Source organism: Poecilia formosa, unplaced genomic scaffold, assembly GCF_000485575.1.
Source record: "Poecilia formosa unplaced genomic scaffold, Poecilia_formosa-5.1.2 Scaffold5, whole genome shotgun sequence".
Taxonomy (NCBI): domain Eukaryota; kingdom Metazoa; phylum Chordata; class Actinopteri; order Cyprinodontiformes; family Poeciliidae; genus Poecilia; species Poecilia formosa.
Genome location: NW_006799944.1, coordinates 4,415,863 through 4,437,377, shown reverse-complemented (window position 1 = coordinate 4,437,377; position 21,515 = coordinate 4,415,863). Strand labels below are relative to the sequence as shown.

The 21,515-nt window shown below is 40.9% G+C and overlaps 1 protein-coding gene across 3 annotated transcripts in view; it reads left to right on the top strand.

The window, feature by feature from the left end:
* LOC103146299 (tetratricopeptide repeat protein 28) overlaps positions 1 to 21,515 on the top strand; it is a 233,412-nt gene that overhangs the window by 82,797 nt on the left and 129,100 nt on the right. The window lies entirely within an intron of this gene.

Below are 21,515 nucleotides of genomic sequence, written 5' to 3'. Positions count from 1 at the left end.
CTGAGGAAACCAATGTCCAAATTGAAGAATAACTTAAGAAGTTATGGAAATAAGAAATAAGCTGAAGAAGTCCCGCCATTTTCACACCTAAAAGTTTTACAACGAGCTGACACCCACTCTTTATTTTAATTCCTCGACAGCTTATTATTATTATTGCGTGCCTTGGCCCCACTGTTACCTATGGTTTGGCTCCCCCTCACCCCTCCACCTTTCAAGTGTTCTTGTTTTTGCTGTCTTCTGTTTCTCGACTTTTTTTAAAGCCCTAGAGTATTACAGCATGGAAAATATCTGAAAATCATCTGGGGTCTGTAAAAGGGGGGTGGGATAGTAGCACAAAAATGCTTATGTTCTGCCTTTCTACCACTAGGGGGCACCTGTCTGACAAGGAATAGTCCTCAGCTTAAAAGGGAGGAAGCACTAAACTGGTCACAAGAGGGGAAAAAAATACATGCATGAGTAACTCCTTTTGTTCATTTGTCAGCCCGTTTATGTATTATTGTAACTCCTCTTGTTACCAAGCTCTGTGTGAAGCACCAAGAATAAACACTGGCCCAGTTTTTCTTTTCTCTTTTACTGCTTAGCAGTAGCATGATGGTGATGGTCTGACTTTTTTAAAGCGTGGGGCAACAAAAATAGACCACTATTAACTTATTACAGAAACAGAGCAGTCACTTTTGAACTACAGTACGCCGCTGTTTCTCCCAAAAATAATCTCTTTACGTTGCATGTTCAACATCAAGCGTGATTAACGCACATAATCTGATCCTAAAGAGATGAGATAAAAGCCAGTTATTAGAAACCGAGCTTCTCCATGCCACATTATCAACAGAGAAAGTATAACTGTGAGTGTGTCTTAATAATTTCTCCAGCTGTGCTCTTCCAGAGTCATCCATGAGACCCCCCTTTGAGGGCTAAATGCCTTTCCTCGCTGCAGGAGCTGTTTTTTTTTTTTCTTAAGCCTCGCTGCAGTGTGCTCAACTTGAAAATATCTTGAAAGTAACACAGTGTTTTATCCACAGAGCATTTCTGATCAACCTTACTGAACAGAGCTTATCAGAAAGCGCATGTTGGTGGCTGTCGTCTAGGCAGGGACAGGACTGTGAAAATTTATCACAGAATTTTTTGATTTCTGTTTATGTTTATTGTTGCATTTAAATGTTTCGCATCAAACACTTTTAATGCCAAACAAATATACCCGGTGTAAGTATAAAAAACAGATTAATATGAGGATTTCAAATAAGAATTTAATTTATTATGGTGAGAAACACAACCCAAACCAAGTTGGTTGGGGTTTAATGAAGTTAAGGGGTTTTCAGGCAAGAGTGAACTGTTGTAGGTCACGCTTCAGCTTCGCAGTCAGATTTATTTCTGGACTTTGACTAGACCACTTGAGTCATTGAGAGGTCAGACCTGCTAATTTGCTTCAGATAATTCTCTCGCTGCTTAACTCAAAGGTTCTTCAGCTTTAATCAACAAACTCCTGGCTGGATATTTTCCTTAGGTAGAGGGAGCCAATTATTGCAATTTATCCAGATCTTGAAGCCCCGTTGCTCCAGATCATCACTCTACCGTCACCATGTTTGAATTAGTGATGCTCTTTTTTGTGAAACTCTTTGTTGGCTAGTTTGCATCCAGATGCAACAGGATGAATTCCTTCCAAAAAATTAAACTTTTGTAAGTTCACAAACTGTTTTCCCCAAAGTATTTGGGGTTATTAAGATGTCTTTGGCAAATGTGAGATGGACCTTTGTGGTTATTTGTGGTTAGCAATGTGTGTTTTTTTTTATGATGGAACTCCGACAGATTTCCTTTTTCTCCAGTCATTTTCTTATTGCTGCATCATGAACATTGACCTTATCTGAGGAAAATGAGGCCTGCAGTGCACTTCTGTGCACTGCAACCCAATGCTAGTATAAGTATAAGCACAAATGCAAAAAATATGGCCAGGCAACAATCAATATTTGAAATTGTTTGTCGTGTAAATTGTGTTTGCATGCATATTTGTGTACATCTGACCTTGTCACTTAGTCCTGATATCTTGTTCATAGCCATGGATGCTGAATAGAAACATTTTCCTCAAGCCTGAAATAAAAAGAAAAATACCCATTGTGCTCCAGATTCTAAATAAGCCATTCTTTTAAAGCCCTGGGCTCCAGGTACAAAATGCACAAAATAACAATTCACAAAAGATCTTTGATTTTTTTTTTCCTATTGTTACTTCTTCTTTATTAGCTTTTTAATATGTCTCCACACTGCACTTGTGGACTGGTCTGAATCGATAGGAGGTGTTGGAGAATCATATTGATTCAGCCTGAGTGTCCAGTCCACCTCCTCATAATGGATTACACAAATGAGTCAAAATTCCAATTGTCGAACGTCAAACAGATGAGAGCAATTCTCCTAATGCTGCTGGCAGAAACCTTGTCTGTTCTGGAAGTAGAACAAGAATTAAAGTGCATGATTTACCGACTTTTCAATAAATTCTAAGCAGCTGTGATTACCAAGAAAGGCAGTTTCTTGGGGTAAAACTGTAGAGGAGAGGCTGTGTGCTGTTGCCATAGACAGAGGTTTGGGAGAGATTATGCTCAGTGTTCCTGTTTTTGAGCTTTGTACAACTCACTTAAACTGTTCTGTTTTAAGAGGTGTGCATTGCTTTGCAAAAGCATTCAAGCCCCTTGCACATGGACAAATGGATAAATGTCCATGAATTTCACTGGAATTTATGATGAACCAGCAAAAAGTAATGTGTAATTGTTGATGGGAACAAAAAGGATGTATAGTTTGTAACATATTTTGCTAATCAAAATATGTAAGTGTGCCATGCATTTTTATCTACTCTTCTGTTCTCCTGATTACTAACTCAGTGTCTTGTTGAACCACTTCTCTTTACTAGTACAGGCCCAGATCTTTGATTATTTTTCCATTAGCTGTTCACATCTTTAACCATCTTTCCTTGCAAATGTAATGCAAGCTCAGTCAAACTGGACTTATGTCTGTGCATTTAGGGCATTCTAAGACTTAAATATGCTTTCATCCAAACCAGTGATGTCCAAAGTCAGTCCTCTAGACCCGGTGCTCTGGATGTTTTAGATACTTCCATGGCTCCACGCACATTGAATAAGTTGTTTGCAGTCTTCTGTAGAACTTAGTAACATGCTAAGGAGCTAATTTAACCAATGAAATCAGATACGTCTAAAACATGGAGGGCACCAGACCATGAGAATAACTCTGGCTGTAAGACCCCCCCCCCGCCAGTGCATGATACCACCACCATTTTCCCCTGTATGGATGGGATGTTCAGGATTGATGTCCACAACATAAGACTGTAATTTTGAGCCTCTGAGTTGATTCTCAGATTATTTATCTCATCAAATACAAATGCATGGCACACTTTTAATGTTTTTTTTTTCTTTGTCTTTTTTTACAAAAAAAACTTTTAAAACCTTGCATTCTTTTTTTTTGTCCACTTCAATGATAAGTACTTTTAGTTGGACTGTTGCATAATATCTAAATTGAATATTTGAAGCTTGTGGTTGTAACAACATAAAATGTAAATTATTGGAAGGGGTTTGCATACTTTTTCAAAGCATTATATATGTTATTAGAACACATAAGTATGTATTTAGTTGCAGTAGAAAATACCTCGTCTGCGTACCCGAAGCTGTCCTGACTAAAGTTAATTTCTGGCTTCGTGTGTTTTCATTTTGTCAGTGGAAATCATTGCAAGCTGCTTTTTCTCTGCTGTTTGAAATCTTAAGATTGAGGTTTACCGTGTTTTCAAATTCTTACCTCAATGCTATGATGAGGCAAATTGCTAAAAAGCCATTTATGCATGGAGCGATCTCGTATTACAAATTCAGTCTATGTCTTCGCTTTGGGGTTCCATGCAAGCCACTCAAAAGAAAGTTTGCTTTTTTTTGTGGTCATGCCAGATGTTTTTGTTGACACAATTGACATAGCATCTTCTCACCTGAGAGAAACAGGATGGACAACTCGGGTTTCTCTAGCCAGACTTTCTGGGAATGTTTTACCATCAGTGGTTGCATACTTATATCTCTGAGAGCGTTCATTGGCATATTACCTTAGGATTTTTATATTTTTTTAACGCTGCTTCTCTTTGATTTTTTTTCTTTTTTTTTTTTTTACTATGAAGGGGGTTTTATCACTACCTCCGATGCTCCATCAGTCCCTGTGACGTCTTACTGCTAGCAGCAGCACAACAGGTTTTGGCATGCATTTACAACAGGAAGAGAGAGCTGACTGTGAAGCGCGTTGCTGGAGGAAACACATCTGAGGAAAGGAGAATGCTGGCAAAGCTGTCCCCTGAGGGAGGGAGGACAAACCAACGGGAAGCTAAGAGAGTTCTGTCCAAAGAGTGAGATGTGTCGGGTAACAAATTAATGGGGGCCTAGATTGTAGGATTGCAGGAAATGGGGAGTTAGTTAGGTGGATATTGCAGAGAAGAAATGGGATTGCCGTAAAGCTGGAGAGACTGATAGAATTTGAGATGGTTGGACTTCTAGTAAGGGAAAATGGAGAAGTGTTTGAGGCTCAGGGAGTAAGATGGTGCAGGTGATAGAGATTTGGATTTCAGGAGTGAGGGACCCTAGAGGGATGCAGTCGGGATAATTAATGATGGGGAGTGATAGCACCTGCTGTTCCTGATGCTGCACAGTATTTACGGCCCGGCGTGCCAAGTGGAACGGGATTGTGGACGCGTAGCCGCCCCCCTGGGCCACTCTCTCCGGGCATGAAGCGGTAGGGCGGTGGGAGGGCGGAGGATTGGGTCAGGTAAAGAGGGCAGTAAGGTGGGGTGGGGTGGCAGCATGGGGAACATTAACTCAGCAATTCAGCAAAAAAAAATTAAAAAAAATTATGTGCTGTACTGTTAATCCCACACCATTGGCTCCCTGTGGGAAAGCTGGACAGGGATGTAGGACAAAAAGAAGAGCTTCCTGTAAAGCTAGGCTTCCCTGTCCCTCTCTCTCTCTCTCTGTATTGTTCACATTCAGTCATATGCCCACCAAAACACTCCTGGGAGCCCGCTGTCAAAATACAGCAGGACAGACTGTAGTGACTAGGCCATTCTGTGCTCATTTATCCTTATTCGTGGTGCTTGCACTGTACAGGTTGAAATGGATTTTTGGAAAGAAGATAAATACAAAAATTGATTTATGCGCATAGTCGTTTTCTTTGTGATGTTCTCCACCAGGCCTATATGCTCAGATTTTTTTATTTGCTACATATTTCCTTTTCCTCTGAGTGCTTTTCTTTCAGCAAATGAACCCGAGCTGGAGTTTATTGAGGTCACTGTTCCAGAGGTATGGTCAGCTTCTCCTGAGGCTTGGGAGGTGCCGGCCCTTAGGTGTTTCTGGATTGAATGTAGCAAACCTGACTTGACGGACCACATGAATTGGAACACATTTCCTTGTTCCATGAGGTGGAAAAGTCGTCTTTAAGATTTAAGCACTGTTCTTTTTTTTTTTTTCTGGTTAAGCTTCTGTATTATGTACTCAGTCTTCCATACAGCGAGGAGAAGCAGCGTGTCAGACTGAAGATGGATATAGCATGTATGGAATGAGGATTGCCAGCGGCAATAAAGCCACATCTCTTCAGCATATGGTCTGAAAAACATGCATACTTTTCCTTGTTTCACAACATTTATCAGCGTCCAGCTGCCAAAACCGCACTTCCTACATTCCTGTGTAACTCCACACTGGACTGTTTCCAGTGGCCCAGACGTTGTATCAGCTCTGGCCCGGCAGCTGTTTCTCCAGCCAAGGCCAGAGCGTTTTGTGACAGACGCTCATCTCTGGTGTGCTCTGAAGACGGACTCTGATCCAGCCTGGGTGGAGTCGTGAAGAGCACCACTAATACCCCCCCCCCCCACCCCCGCCTTACTCTGATGCTTCCAAATCCCACTAATGCCGTCTATTCTTTTGTCAGAGATGGGATTCAAAAGCCCTTCTTTGAAGGATCAATTTTCCAGGAGTGTGTCCATAGATAGCTGTTGCCAGGACTGACTGTTCCTTTCCATGGATTGATGCTCAGATGGGACACCCACGTGGTGAGCGTCTTGTCCCGGAGGAAATTAGTTATGATTGTCAAGCAAACATTAACACACTGCTACATTAAGTGTGGCGCCTTCTTGCGTTAAGATGATGTTGCTCTTTTTTCTATCTTGTGATAATTATATAGAAAAGGTTTAAATATGGAGCAATGAAAATCATGTCTTAGAAGAACGGGTGTCACTTTCCACTCCTTTCTATATAGGCTGTGTGTGTTGGGATCAAGAGTCTGGAATACACAGTTTTGTGATGCAACAGGATCAGGTTACCGTACTTTTCATATAAAAGGATTGTCTGACCATCTAATAGGGATGGCCAATCGTTGTACGTTTATTGCTATGGTGAATTTTTGTTAAATCATTTTAAGATTTTTTTTGTGTGACAACAATAAGTCTACATCAGAGGTCCACAAAGCCAGACCTCGAGGGCCGGTGCCCTGCAACGTTTAGATGTGTCCCTGGTCCAACACACCTGAATCAAACAAGCTGCTCCTCAGTATGCAGTCAGGTTCTCCAGAGTCATGCTGATGACCTCATTATGTGACTTGGGTGTGTTGAAGCAGACCCGAATCTGCAGGACATCGGCGCTCCAGGTTTGGATTTCAGGACTTCTGCTCTAATGATATTTATTAATCCCACGCACTAAAAGTATTATTGGGGGTTATGTTTGCTGTTTACTCAATTGCAGGTTTCACGTGACCTACAATAAGTATTATTCAAAAATATGATTGAAATCAATATAGTATTTATCCAGTGTTTGTGTTTGCATGGCTCTGTCTACAGAGATGCTCAGTAGCAAATGCTGAGGTCCTTGGAACTTGGAACAGATTATTTTAGTCCTTCTCAATATCGCTGTGGCCCAGCTGGCTCTACTTCGCTTCACCTTTTTTTTTTTTGCCACACTGAACATGATGTGGGTAGAAAACTGCTTGCTGTAAAATCCAGCACAAAGGAATGAGAAGCATCCCAGAGTACAACTATAGACTTGTGAGATGGGGTGAATTTCTGTCAGGCTTATTCTGTTATGTTTATGGTATCCATATGTTCGTAGCTGCCGAGCTGTGCCCACCAGGAGTGTTTTCTTATCCACAGCGGGCCTGTTTCCTGGGGGAGATTCATGATTTCATCATACTTAACAAGTCATACAGACAAGTGGTGACTGACAGGCACACTTAGATGGATTCAATAATGAGAACTGCAACAACAACCCGCTCTGGTCCAACCCCCACATCCCTCATTCACAAATGATTGCATGCCTCATAGATTTTATATATTTAACCAATATTTGTGCTGTAGGATAATAGAGATCAGCATTGCTGTGGGCCCTCAGTTCAAACCAACCATGTTCCCTGCTGTAGAGCACGTTTTGGCTCATTGTGCTTAAAAACGCATCCTCTAATATGTTTAAAATTGTCCTTTTTTTTTTTTCCCCTGAGTTGCTGTTTTATCCCCTGAAGTCATCTCTATTCTAGTGTCAGGCTGAACATAATTGATGGAAGCAGTCAGTGATAGTGAAACGCTTCCTCCTCTGTCCATCAGCCGACCCCCTAGCCTCCTCCACCGCTCTTATCTTCCTGTGAGTGGGGTCAGAGGTCACATTAGAGCATGTAGAGAGTTCTCCAGTTGACTCTGGGAAATTTTAATGCTCGGTCCCTCTCTTTCCAGTTTGAGGTTGAAGGATGTTACAAGAGACATCCAGACAAGTACAACACAAATCCTTTAATTGACGTTTTCCACTCGCCACAGTGACGGGTGATGCTTACGTTAAAATGTAGGAGCACCAGTTTAAAATACAGTGAAAAACTTACATTTTCTTCCATCTTAAATACAAGAATCATTAATATTTTAATAAGATTATTTAAATAAGTATATCCCGTCGTTGATAAAGTTCACCTAAACGGTTATTTGTAATCAGAAGTGGCCTTTGTGTTGACTCTGAGGGTCCATTGGCACCAGCCCTGAGTAGTCCGCTTTGATCGAAAGTTAGTTTGTCTAGGAAGTCTGGTTCGTTTGGTGGAGTGAGAATGTGCAATCAAAATCTGATGCAGAATAAAGAGGTGAACTCGGATCGGCCTTAAAACCAAGGTCTTGATTCGTGAAGGTGGACAGTCTGATGAAAGAGTTTGGTTCATTTGACACAATTTCAGTGTGAAAGTGAACCGCACCAGCTGAAAATGCACAAAATATGAATATTTAGGTCCCTAAATGTAAGAAAAAGTACTGAACTGTCAGGTGTGAAAGCACACACTCAGTTGCACACACTCACGCAGCTGCGTTCATCAATTGTGATCATCGACGAGATAAATGAGCACGTTTCTGCTATGAATATTATTCTTTCCTCTGGAATAAAAACAAAATCAATATATGATTTTGTTTCAGCTTCAAAGACAAGTATAAAGAAATGGCGGCACATAATCACTCCTTAGAACAACTTGGCAGAACGTTGCCGCTGTGCTGCGGCAACGTTGCGAAATTATCCTCGCCTTTTTTGCACTGGGCAGTAGATTTCAGCTTTATCTTCTTTGTCTTTCTCTGAACTATGTTATCTCATTGAGTTGCTGAAAAAGGCTCCAGCTATTATAGCAGTGTTCGCCAAGCACAACACGGCCTTGTTTTCTCTGTAATAATAGAATTTAGTTGTCCTATCAAGTATGGGATCAAGTTCTGGTTCAGCTCAGATCCGAGAGTACTGAACCAGCGAACTGGAGCTTGGACATGTTGTATTTTACACATACAAAATGTTTCTGGTTTGTAGCTGCTGAGCTGCACAGGTTTCCCAGCAGTGCCCCGGAGACATCATTGTAGCACAGCTACGCTGGCTGGCATGCGGACATGCGAGATTCTCCTCGCCTGGTTCTCTCCACGAACATGACTGTGAGTGTCTATCAGGCTCCGACCAGCTGCCTCAGCCTTAACATACATACCTTCATCCAATCCTTTAAGCACTGCAGCTGAACTTCCACAACAACTTCCTACCTTGAAGGAATTGGGTTTCATTTTCTCCCAGACAACTGGGACGGAGTAATATTTATAGCATTGCAGAGCACACAAGCTTCAACGGTGATCATGAGATTCACGTTACCTCCTCGAGTGCTCTGCAGCAGAACCGGTGCTGGTTCGAGCTAAGCTGTTGACACTTAACGGCATCAGATCTATTTCCTCGGCTCCTGCCACCCAGTTCCCTCATTACTCCGCGCTATGGATTGTGTTGCTGCTCCGAGCTAACAGAGCTTGGGCCCCAGGCGGAGCAGGTGCTGGCTGCCGTGATGGCAGCACACAGCACATGGGCACACTCTTGGGAGAAGGGTTGGCTGCGTGCAACTCTCTGGGAAATGGCAGACCGGTGTTGTTTGATGGAGAAAGAAAAGCTGTTGTGCCGGTTGTCCTCTGTGGTTGAGCAAGCAGGTATTCAAAATTAAAGCATGCCTGTGTGTGTCGGTGTGTTCGCAGTCCTGAAGGAACAATTTAAAGCTGTTAAGTTCTTGTTGACTTCCAGCCTCTTCACAACGCTGGAGTTTTTTTTTTTTTTTTTCCTACCATTTAATCCTTTGAAGTGCATCTTTAGGCACTGGAGTTGAATTCCCATTGCTGTTTCTGTTTCATATTTAAATAAAAAAAAATATAAATAAATAAAAGTAGGCAACAAAAATCTAGCTTCCATACAAAAACTGCAAAAGTTTTCGAAATAGCCATATTTAACTCTATATGGGAATGAAACCATGATTGGGATCTTACCAGACATCTGAAAAAAAAAGAACTGAACTGAATCAAGTTATTTTCTAGTCACACCGGCTTTTCAAAGCAGTATAAACATATTCCTACAGTCAGATGTGCAGTATGACTGGAGACATAACTCCCAGCCTGATGATTACCAGTCGATTCCAGAGATTAATGTAATAGTTAAAGAACTCTGAATATCACCAACTCAGAAAAATGTTTCTCATAAAGTACAATAAGATGTTTTAATCCATAACTTTTTATGTTTTAAGCTCATTTGGATAATATGGACATTCCTTTCCAGGAAAGTGAAAATAAGAATATGGAAAAATATTTTTATTTTTAGACTTTATTCCAACTTCCATTGTCTAAATGTTGTGTCCTTAAATCCTTCATCATATGCTTACTTCTGTTGTCCCTCTCCTTCCTACCCTTTTCTCTCCTTTTGTCCTTCTTTCTTCTGCCATCTTTCCTTTTCTCTCCATCTTTTGTACTTCATATTCTGTTTCTTGTCATCGTTCTGTGCGCCCTCATGTCATTCCTTCCTAACTTGTACCAGTACTTCTTTCCGTCCTTTCTGTTTCCAACTTATTACATCGTTCTGTTCCTGTCCAACTTTCCTTTTTCCTATTATTCTTTCCTTGTTTGCTCCCTTATCTCCATCTTCTCTGAAATCTCTTCTTCCTTGACTTCTTTCTTGTGAGCTCACTGCCTTCCCACTTTACTTACGTCATGTCCTTTCTTCCTACTTTCTTTTCCATTAATACCTTATATTTTATCCTCCTTCTTCTGTTTCCTAAGTTCTTTCCTTTTGTCCGTCTTAGTGCCTTTTTTCCTAAGTGCCTTTTCTTCCTCTTCTGTCCTGTCATTCTTGTTTTCCATTTTTTTCTGTCTCATTTCTGTCTTTGCTTCCTTCCTTGTCTCCTACCTATTTCCCATCTGTTCTTTCTTTTTCTAAATACATTGACAAAAAAACAACAACTTATAGGACAAAAAACCGTATACTTTAGGCATCTTATAGGAATGTTTGTCCTAAAAACCTTACAGGTGTTTTGGAAATCCATATTTAAAGTCTGCTCAGTTCAGAAAAATAATTTTGTTGTGAACATTAGCATCCTCTCCCAGAAATTTTACATGGAAAATGTCAAGACATTTTAAACATATTAAACAGCTTTAAGTAAATATAATGATTGCTTCATTGAAATCCTCAAAACATAAACAACTACACAGGTTTGTTCTCAGCCCAAATGTTACAGTCCTGAATCTATCCTGTTGATAAATGTGTTTCTTATTAATAACTCTGCGTTTACCAGTGTGGTCTGACCCAATCAATATTCATCCCTTTATAAAGCAAAAAATAGCAAATAGCAGATGCATAGATGACAACCCTTTTCTCCCCCCACTGTTTGTTGAGGAAAATACAACTGACTTGGCATTTGTCATGTTTTTTTTAATTTTTTTATCAGAGTTGCAGTCAAATCTACACAGTGTTTTGATGGCGCTCTTGTTATTCCACAAGAAAAAAAAGAACGTTGAACAATAGCAGAAATTGTCTACACTATTTTCGGGGGGCGCTGCTGCTGTGCGCTGCAAACATACACAACAGACATTTTTTATTGAAAATGTAGTTTGTTAATCTTCTGAGCCATGTGTGGCAAACAGACAGATGGACTGGCGGCTTGACAGATAATAGAGCTGTGAATGTGGCAGACTATTCTCCTTCTGCGACACCTCTTTGACTGCTATCACAGCCACTTGTCCCAGTTCCCATAAAAAAAGAGCTCCAGTCGGTTCCCCGTCCCCGTTTCCTGTAGTGACGGAAATTGTCGCACCAGTGCTGGACCCGTTCCACCCAGACTTTCTCAAAACAACCTTGCAAGGGATATTTTTCCACACCTCCTCCCGCCATTCACATGCCAAGTTGTTGCAATCAGACAGCATCTCTAAGGAGTGCCCTGTTTAGGAAATTAGGGTCAAGCGGTCCTGTTGGAGGGTCTGCCTCTTTTCTCGGCTTGTGTGGCTGTGAATCCTGGGGGATTTGCCATCGGATTTTAATCGGAGGTTCTTGAGATGACAGGCTGTCTTGAAAGCTGATTAGAATATGGCTCGAGATAATTAACCAAAGCTTTTTTTTTTTCCCCCTGTTCCATCTATCTTTGTGTAATCTAATTACAGATGGTAGTTTTCCAGTTCATATTAAATGAAATGTAACTGTTCCCATGAGGCGTTGCTGCACACCTTCCTCCTCCTCCTGGTCCCATCATCGTCACAAAGCTGTGCCAGAGCTAACAGATGGACCATTAGGGCCAGTCGAGGAGTTTTATCTGTGTTTGTGGCTTATTTCATCTGGTGCCGTAAAATTTCTCAAGTGTTTGTTAAATGTGCTGAAAATAGTGTTTCATGTGATTTCCTTCTGTAGGGGTTTTGGTGCTTGCATGCAACAGTCAAGAGTTTGACTATGGCCGGTGTCCATAACCGGATTTAGAAAAGCTTGACTCTTTACTAATTTTGGCTGATTCCAACTTCCTTTATTTTTTATCCTGCCTTCTTACTGTGTACGTTCATTAATTATTTACAATAGGAGCAGAGACAGTGTCGACGAGTAGCTGCGAAGCAGGTTTTGCATATAAACAAAGACGAAACGATCGCAGAGTTCACATTTTATACGCCTTATTGTCTTGAGTTCACTTGCAAAGGTATAAAAATAAAATTCCCGGGGACACATGCAGTGCTAACTGAGTGTTGGGAGAGTGGGCACACTGTGTCGACTCCCGGTCTCAGGAGATTCGCTGCATGTCTTCCCCTTCTCTGTCCACCCTCTTTCCTGTCAAACCACAGTTCATTAAAGGTCACTGATGCAAAAAATTCTTAAAAAATAAAATCGTGTGTATCCCTGGTTCGAGTCACTTCTACTGGCTCTGGTCGATGTGCAGAAGCAGTGGCTCTGCTCTGAGTCCCTCCTGTATGACCAAGTTTCTCACCCTACTTCTTAAAGTCGCAATGTTACAAAATGAACGTCTTCCTTTCACCAAGCTTCGCATAGCTCTCTGCTACTCTGACGTCATTTTAATAACTTCTCTGCCGCTGAAAAAAGCTTCCTTCAGTAACGACTTCTGCACCGAAGAGTGGTGTTATTAATGCAATATGGTGCCACTTGCATATCATACTGTACGGTGTGCTTACCAATCAGAAATAGATTGTATTTTTAATTTGTGTCTGGTTGTACACACATCAGGCCAAAAATCATCCCACAACAGACGGCAGTCGTACTCAGTGTTCATGTGTAAATAACCCTTCCTCTATGCTTTAATTATCCTGGACAGACAAGTCCACTGTTGCTACATCTTGTAACTGAGCCATGTTATTACCCTAAGAAAGCACAAGCTCCAGACCGTTTTAGTTAGAGAAAGGACTTGAATCATAATTATGAACAGATGGTAACCCTCTGTTACTTTTTACTGTCGCCCGGCTTTCTACTGGCCTTATTCTTCTGGCTTCTTTCCAAATCCCTTCTATCTTTGTTCCAAACTTCCCGGAACGAAGCAAACTTCTTCATGCTGACGTGCCCTTTTGTTTCTGCTTGTTGAATATCTGAGCAGCTCTTGTCGTGCAGGCTGATTGGAAAGATCAAGAGCTGCTCCTCGATGCAGTCTCTTTGTATAAGAGAAGTTAAAGGCCAAAAATGCAATTCAAGCACTTCTTTCCATCATCAGAGATGACACTCATATTGGCGCCAACATCATGCTTCCCCCGTCATCTTGCCTGCCCGCCCCCCTTCTTTTCTCTCTGCTGAAATTCAAACCCTCATCTGTCTTTGCACATCCTCTGTTCTCCATCTCTACGTCTCTGTCTCTTAGGAAGAAACAGCCCTTAGCTGTAAATTGGCCCATTTCTCACTTTTCATTTGCGAAAGTTGCGGCAGGTAAAAAGTGAGTGGTGCAGGGGGGGAGAAGGTGCTAGCCAAGCACGCTGGTTGAAGTGTGAATTCATTAGCGTTACTGGTTCGCTGAAACAAAGCAGAGAGGTTCCTCATTCTGCACCGCATTTCACTGTCAACCCGTCGGTTCGCGTACAGCAGCATCTCCTATACAGGGCCATGAAATTAAACAGAAGCAGGAATTTAGCACTGAACACTCGGCAGCACAGCAGGCTCAACAGTTTCCCAAGTGAAGAAAAATATCAGGACATTTCCATTATCCCGCGCTGGTGTAAGCCCGTAAAAGCATAAAATTAGATATCTGTGGAGCATAAAATTAATTCTGAGACCTCCTCAAAAGGTCAAATGATATTTTCAAACTAAAGCCACGATTAGCTCCTTGTTTGACATACAGTGTTAATACTCGGTAATAAGTTAGCCTGTGTGGAATTGCTATGGCCACTCACTCTAATCCAGCTTTGAAGTCTTTTAATTCTGTTGTGACCTACTAAGGATTACTGATGAATTTTCCATATTGTTCTGACGCATGCACGTAACATTTGAAACATGGCTGGATATGCCACTTTGGGAGTCTGGGTGTTTTCTCCCCAGTTCCCACTTTCTAATGTCACAGATTAGAAAATTCAGCCCTTATCAGCCATTTACAGTTATGTCCTTGTCCTTCCTGCTGTCTGGGCACGATACAGCAGTCACTGCAAAGCCAAGATTTTACAGCGACTTTAGATTGTCTTCAGTGTCTGATATTACCAAATAGCGGGGTAAGCACTGCTAGCATTATTTGAACAACTGTCTGGGTGTATTTACAAGAAAAATTCAGATTCTTTCCTTAGTTCTGTTTTCCAAAAGGCTGCTTCCGTTTCCAAATCTAGTACATGATGAGAGATGGGCCATGGCAGAGGATGTAAACTCAAAAGGATAAAACAGAGCAAATACAGGGTAACATTGTAAGTCTTCCTGTTAGCTGCTTTTAGTCTTGCTCTCTCCCACACCCCTCATGAACCACAGATATGTCTTTACATGATGTAGAAAATGGCTTCCTGTAAAATGACCTCAATGATGCTGAACAACCTTGAATCCTCTTGATTCAAGGTTGGAAAGCAAAAGAAGATTCAAATACTTTTGGTGCACCATGGCTATTTGTTGTCTTCTGTACTGACAATTCCCCTCCGTGTTTCCGTCACTTCACTTTCTGATTTGCTGCATGTTCTTATTTGGGGACACCACACACTCCACAATATCGGACCGAGACAATCCAACGAGTCGAATATCCCCGATAAGTATGGCTAACTTGACTACCAATAAGTAGATCGTTACCCTAACTATGAAATCCACAAGGATTTGATCATTTCCAAATCCAGGATGATCCACAAAAAGACAGAGTTTGAAAGCCCAAAAGGGGTAAAAAGAGAGCAACTCTGCATTCTCTTTGCTTTCCTGTTATCTGCTTGAAAAATGACTCTCTGTCGCTCTCAGGCAGCCTGGATGAATTGTCTTGATAGGGTGTATAAAGTAGTTTTTTATTTTCTTCCACAAATATAGTCATGACGTGCTTCCTTTGACTTTGTTTTAAATACCTCACTGATACTGAGAGCTTGATTATTTTTAACATAGAAAGAGCATCTAGACTGAAGGCTATTCCTGGCAATTGAGTTGTTATGGCGCCTTGACCAGAGCAACGTTGGATTCTTTTGCTTTCCAAGATAATATGTTAAAATATTATGATGATGATTTGATATTCCGGTTTGGCAGTATGCGTGGTTTCCCTCCAGTCATCTCTTTCCGTGCTCAAAGATTAAAAAAAGGAAAGTGCATCAGCCAATTGCAGTTATATCTCTGTCCTGCCACAGACTCCCCGCTGTCTGTCTGCAGCCCTCCCCTCAGCCAAAAGCAACACACCCTCCCTTCTTCTGGCAGCCCAATTTGTCAAGATCACTCATTCAGATTGGTGTCGTTTCGAGTGGGAGCCGCTGTCTGCCTTTACAGAGGGATGATTATGGTAAAAGCAGATGAAAAGGCAAAATGCAGATCATCCTTAATCTCTTTCTGAGGAGTTGTACCTCCTTTAGCTTTTCTTCAAGGTCCCTTCTATTTCCTACTGACCTCCCATTGATTTCTTTCAGGCTCGATTCCTTTCCTACACGCTCGTCTTTTATTTCTGACCACGTGGGTAGCCGTCTCCTTCAGATGACGCAGCACTGACCCCATGTTAATATTCATGCTAATAGAAGCTTTCATGAATTTGTGTACATGAATATTGCATGACTGGTTTTCATCTACAAGCTCCCACCAATTTAGTCTCTTTCCTCTGCTTAATTGAAAACCATTATTACTAACTGCAGTCAGGATTTGTTCTTCAGAAAGCGTTTTTTTTTTTTTCTTTTTTTTCTTTCTCAGATTGTGCCGTTCTGATCTATCAAACTCACTGTGCCCCTGCAGCCAAGTCCAAAGCCCGCTTTTCAAATGGACACCAATCAAAAGGATTCTGAAATAGGCAGAGCGCAGGGTTGGGAAATGAGGTTAAGTGTGCTGACTGACCGACCTTCAACACTGCAACGCCCTCCATATCAGAACCTGACAGCCCGTGAGAGCATGGAAGGAGAAAGCTCGGTGGGATGACTTGTAATTGGACTGGGAGACTAGAGGCTAGATGAAGCATTTAAGGCTCTGACTTGTCTATTTGCAGGGCCTGAAGTGTGTGAAATGACAGGTTCACCTCTGCGGTTTCTAACAACTGCTTACTTTTGACCACAATAAAGAACACACATGTCTGAGAGTGTCTCCGTGTTAACGTGCATATTTCACAAAGCAGACTTGTTCTGCTGCATTTGCACCTGTCATCCATCCATGTGCATGCGATGCTTTTGGTTAAAAGAGAAAAGAAAAGGGAAGAAAAGAGAAGAAAAGGAAAGAAAAGAAGAAAAGAAAAGAGATGTTTGAAAACTCTTCCAAAACTGAAGATTCTTTTAAAGAGTCTTTGTGTGCCCTTGACAGTTTTAGAAAGACTGTGGCACCACATTATTATTTTATGACATGAAGATTTGCAGAAACCACAAGAAGGATCTATTTTATTATTGTTATTTCTTTTTTATACGTACATTCCTTCTTCTGCCAAGATTTTTCCCTGAACCTGGGGCCATTTAATGTTAGCCATGTGCTCTAGCAAGTAATCAGTCAGAGTAAAGGGTAAAAAAAAAAAAATGAAGAAAACAAAACAAGCTCTTGTTATTTTAGGTGAATCTCTTGCTGTTCACAGATTGATTGTCTTGGCTGTGGGTCAGTTTGGCTTTTTACCAGTCTATATTCCCATACACTTTGCTTTTTTGTCCCAAACTACTTCCATTATGCACCCTTACATTTTTTTACAATGCTGTACATCTGCAGTAAAATCATTGTGGATTTGTTTATCTTTGTGGCTGGGTGTTTTATATTGAATTATTGAGATGGAAAGTCATAAAATGCTCAAATATTATTTGATTGGGTTCTTATTATTACTGATATTTATTGTTGTTTGTTACAAGGGTGCACCAATTGCAGTCTTTTGACCGATCACTGATTACCAATCTTTATAAAACGTGATTTGCCGAGTCCGACTTTCCCCAACAATGTTTCGTTTTCCTGAAATGTCGCTAAACATAGCAAGAATGTTGCTGAGTTTGCAACAGTGAAGTGGGAAGATGACCCAATGTTTTGTTTCTTTTTCTTGTCACTGTAGGGTTTAAAGTGGGGGGAGGGGGAGAAAGGTTTGCAGAAACCAGGGGTCAGAAATTGACCACAAATCTCTTATCTGTGCATCTCTTAAAAAAAGTGAATTAAAAATATCTTGAGTAATTGTGCACTATTACACTTTGTGTAATTTTGGTGGTAGAGGATTGTAAAACAGAGATGGTAGACAGAAAATATCAACGCTGAGTTAATCATTTCACACTCTGCATTTTTTATTTTTCCTTTTTTTTTCTGCTGCTGCTGATGAAAAATTCAGTGCAGTGTCTTTGGGGTGCTATTTTAAACAGCCCTCTCACTTTCTATCTGATCTTTTGCTGCTACTTGGGGATGTGGGGGATTGAGCGGAGTGTGCCGAGACTCTTTGGAAACAAGGTCCTCCATGTTGCCCCTGGTCACAGTCTCCCTTTCAAGCAGCTAATTTTATGCACCCCTCATCATGACTGTGGAGCAGAGAATGAGAGAGACAGAGAGATAGTATCTCCAGGATGGTGCCAAAATAAGAAGAGGAAATTGAGTGGAAACTTTTGCTATGCATGAAAATCATCAGGGGAAAGTGTTTTCTCCCGCTCTATCTTCTTTCCACAGTTTATTATTTTCCCCAATTCTCACTGTTGTCACTTTGCCTCTCTGCTTCACATTTTAAGTGCTGGGGCTTGTGCATGTAGATACATTCATCGGATGAGGTAGATAGACGATGCATGATATGTGGATAAAATACAGTCACCTCAATGTGACCGCAGTGACTTTCTGTTTGGATTACCAAAATTATTATGACAGGCCAAAAATATTATGAGTTTGTTTTTTTGCTCTTTTTAAGGTCAAACATGGTCATACACTTCTGTAGTGTTTGGTACGCCTCTAAAACTGTATTACCCGACTTGCTTAGGTGTTTTGGGTATCCTTCCAGAATCTTCCCACAATAGTTTGCTGTAATTTTGGCCAATTTCTTTTCACAGAAGTGGTGTAACTGAGTTAGGTTTGTTCACTTTCCCCTCTAAGCCGCTAACTTCGAATTTTATGAGAGATGAAGATCAAGATTGTTACGGTGACTCCAAATCATTGACTCTGATGTCCTTAAGCCACTTTGTGACTAATTTGATGGAAGATCTAGGGTCACTGTTTATTTGAAAGAGCTTTCTGCAGCCAAGCTTTGGCTTCCTGACTGACGTATTAAAATGTCGCAATGATATTTCTACATAATGTGCTTTTCCTCATGCTACAATCTATTTTGTGAAGTACACCATTCCCTCCTGTGGCAGCTGCCTCCACTACACTTCAAAGTTGAGGGTCAGTGTTAGTTTCAGCCTGCAGGAGAAGTCTCCAACGATAAATGTTTTTATCATTAAGTTTATGTTTGAACTGTAGTCTTGCTCTCTAAATTGCTTTTGGAGTGATGCATAATTTAACTGATGTACAAATGAATATAGTGTCTTCAAGGATCTTGACATTGGACCAGATTTGTTGAAGTGCACAATTTTTTTTTCCTGATTTATTCACTGATTTCTTTTGCTTTTCCTTTAATGCCAGGCTGTAGCTAAGCTTAAAATACATCCACAGGTGTTCTTCCAGTTTCTCAAATGATGATAATTAAAATACCATAAGCTCTCAAAGCCATAACACTGTCAACTAGACTTTCCTGAATTGACACAGAGAGAAAAAGGTTATGTTTTCTTATACAGAGGAGGTAAATGTCAAGTTTCAGCTATCTGTGCAAATGTAAATGTGCTTTACATATGTATATTGATTTCCTGAGTGTGAAAGCACATGTCTTTCACGGTTTCCTGAAATATCAGAGGTTTAATTTAATTAGCGTTTCTCTGTTACAAACCCGTCATCTTATTTTCAAACTCCTCATGCTCGGATGGCACAATTTCTTTGTCAAAAGTGACATGTTTTTATTTCCTACATTGACCTTGAGTATGTTCTCATAAAATATTTACACTTGCACAGTATTTTTCAGGCTGAAAGTTCTGAGCAAATTATTTTACACGAGATTAAAAAAAAGTACATTCACCTTGCTCCCTCGCTCTTTTACCTCATCTCCCTATTTCTCTTCCTTCTGTTTTCTCCCACATAACACTGCAGTGCTGGCAGATTTGTAGTCAGGCCTCAGGAATAGAAATGAGATGCATGGTGGCACTGTGTCAAAGAGCAGCAGATTGAACATTAGCCTGAATCGTCGAGCAAATGTTTTCAGATTTTTTTTTATTTTTTTCTAATTCAAATTAGCCTGGGATATTGGCTTGGGAGCCAAGAGGGTGCAGTGAGAGCTCTGCAGTGGACACCTGCTCTATTAACCTCACATGATGTGTTTGGGTGTGATTGCATGAATTATCTCAAGACTGAGAGCATTCTCTGTGTGTGTGTGTGTGTGTGTGTGTGTGTGTGCTACTTGTGCTTTCCTCTGTGTTTGCATTTGTGACCCAAGAGAGCATGGAAATAGAGAACAGAAAGTTAGATTTAGCTGCCTTTAGCAACTTATTAGTTGCTAAACGAAGGATGTCTGCTTGGTGTTTGTTTTCCCATAAGCCGCACTTTCCCCTCCCCTCCTCCTTTTCTTTTCAGTCTCACACTTAGTCACACAGAGACTCAGAACCTGTGTGGAGGGAGGGGTCTTCCACTCTGAAATCAGACAGGGTTATTTATGGTGCATGTGCCTGGAGTTGGTGTTTGACTTATTGCAGGGGTCACAGGATGTGGGTGGATTTAGATGCTGCTTTATCACTCTCACATCGCCATTCTTAAGCAAGTCACGTCCAACCCTGTCACGGTGCTGGGTCACCTCCAGTATCTGCATCTGTATCTATGTGTGTTTACTTGTGCATGTATACCTTACACTGTATACTGTGTATACTCCATGATACCACTGGATAGTATTGACTGGGACCACGCACACGCGCGCGCGCACACACGCACACACACAACCTTTATTTTGATGTTGAGGGCACGCAAAGTTAGTGTCCCAATAATTCAGTCTCAGCAAGTTTCTGACAGTTGATTAATTGCGGAACAAATAAGGGGTCATTGCTCACATTTAAAGCACATTTTAGTTTTCAGCTGATTTAGGTTGATGGTACACAATAACAAAAAACGGCATCAAAACATACAGAGATGTCAATAATTCATAATTCCCTTCATTTTGGTTAAATATAACTACAGGCCTGAGACAGATGCATTAGAGAGGTTTCCCATTATTAATTATTAACTATTAACCTTTTTTCTACATATGCAATTGTAACATATTCTCAAGACACACATATTAGAAAATTGTTTTTTTCCTGTATGTGACAAACTTTGTTTTTATTGCCTCCTATTCCCTGATTGCAATCCATGTTTGTTTTTCCTGATGACATCACCATGAATGTCTGTTTTCCTATTCGACATCCCAACAGAAACAAATACGATGAAACGAAAGTCTAAGTCCAGCTCCATGTTGACAAGGATGTCAAGAGTCAATGTAGACATCTCCCACAGATTTTTCAGACATCTTGTTGAATTTGTGCTACAAAGAGATAAGGGTGTTTTAAAAGCCAAAAAGTTACTAGCAAGTAATAAAGTGGCTTGTTTCCAGTGCACGTATATAAAACTAATATGCTTTTCTTTTGCCTGGATGATATCGATGAACCAAAGTCGATGCTGGAGGAAGCTATTTTCTGGAGGGCGACTGTAGATGTTATATCTATTCACAGTAAAGCAATGAAATGACTAAGAAATGGGAAGCATCTTCCTCATCAGCGCCTCTCCACCGGCCTACATCGTCGTGGTAACCTGTTTTCCGTACGGGTTGAATGGGTGGTGGTATCTCCACCAGCACCATCAGTACTTTTAAATCAGATATACAGCTTAACATCTAAATATCGGTTTCACATTAGAGCCAGTGCTTTGTCAGATGGATTGTTTGCTGCTGCCGCAACTTTTGCATCCATCTGTATTTGGAGAGGCTGCTCTGAAGGTGGCCAAAAACAAAACACAAGTCTCTTATTTTCAGGTGTACATCCCTTATATGTACTTTGAGCTTTAAATAAACCATCCCACCGACTGTCTTCTCTGAGAGACGGACATTCGGGACAT